We start from the raw sequence: 1,464 nt of genomic DNA on the forward strand, positions 1-1,464 counted from the left end.
CTCCTCGGCTTCCCGGAGCTGAATACAGGATCAAGTTCATATTTCCATAATTCTTCTACAATCATTAATCCAATTAAAACAATTATAATGCTAACAATCTACACACCCCTTTAACTCCAAATAAAGTATTACAACTATACTAATTTATAATCTACCTAATCCTTAAACGAACTAAAAAGAAAAAAAATAAATTCACATATTTAAAAACACTATTATATCTATATATATAATTTAAACAATAATCCTTTCCTAATTAACATAAAGAAAATTTTCATTTCATATAATTAATAGTATCATTAAAATATAAATTTATAAATAGAAACAACTACTAAACAAAAAATATTACCACTCAAATATATCCCATCTATAATCCTTCAATCTCCCCCCAAAAGTAAGGAAAAAAACACACTAAAAAGAGGAGAAAATAGCCCTAATCATATATAAAAACATTTCTCAACTTCCCTTAAAGAATCCCTCCACCTGTTATACCACAAAACTTTTATTATTACTTCAACCTTAACCAGATATCTAGTTAAATCATTTCAATTAAACAATCAAAGTCAGAAATCTAAGTCTCCTTTTTTCCCTTTTCTCTTTTTCTATAAGTAGCACGGGTCATAATCCGATTCGCTTCTTCTCTTGCTTCAGATTGTTGAGTCTGTGCCTTCCCTTGTACCAATAATGCTTCCAACATTTTTGATAATCCTCCCATTTCTCCAGGTGATGCTTTTTCAGCCTTTAAAATTAGTAAATAAAAATCCTTGGCTTTTTAAGGTGTATCCAGTCTATAACTTTTATTATCAAAAGTCACCATAATTCCAGTAGGTATATTCCATCTGAATGGGATTTGTCTATTTTTTAACTCTTGTGTCAAGAAAGCAAATTCCTTTCTTTTTTGTAGTATTTTATACGGCACTTCTTTTAAAAGTATTATATCTTGATTGGCAATCTGGAATCTTTGCTGATAATAAATCCATATAATTTCATTACGACGGGCCTTCCTGGAAAAATAAATGACCACATCCCTTGGTAAATTCCTTTGTGCTGCAATTCTAGAATTAATTCTATAAGCAGAGTCTATTTCTTCAAAAAGTTTTCTGTAATCACACCCCAATGCAGGGGCCAGGGATGTGGCCACTTTTACCTTCAGATCTTCTTGACCATCCTCCGGAAGACCCCGAATTCTCAAGGCAAACTCCATCTGTTTGAATTGCATCATAGTAATCTCATCCTGTAACGATTCAATCTCCCCCTCACATTTTTTATTCATATTTTCAACTTTCGTTTCCACTTCCTGCACTTTATCAGCTACTACATTCAGAGAGTCAGCAAGCATTTTGACAAGCTCTTCTATTTTTCCAACCATTTCTTCCTTAAACTCTTTCATCAAGTCATCAGTAAATTGCCGCACTTTTAACATAAGCTTTTCAGTATAATCATCAAGCACTTCTTGTAATTTTTGAA

General features: G+C 31.8%; 1 protein-coding gene across 1 annotated transcript in view; it reads right to left on the bottom strand.

Annotated features, from left to right (window-relative positions):
- ADAM23 (ADAM metallopeptidase domain 23) overlaps positions 1 to 1,464 on the bottom strand; it is a 91,269-nt gene that overhangs the window by 38,861 nt on the left and 50,944 nt on the right.

The sequence above is a fragment of the Protobothrops mucrosquamatus genome, unplaced genomic scaffold, assembly GCF_001527695.2.
Source record: "Protobothrops mucrosquamatus isolate PMUCROS unplaced genomic scaffold, P.Mucros_1.0 scaffold_9, whole genome shotgun sequence".
Classification (NCBI taxonomy): Eukaryota; Metazoa; Chordata; class Lepidosauria; order Squamata; family Viperidae; genus Protobothrops; species Protobothrops mucrosquamatus.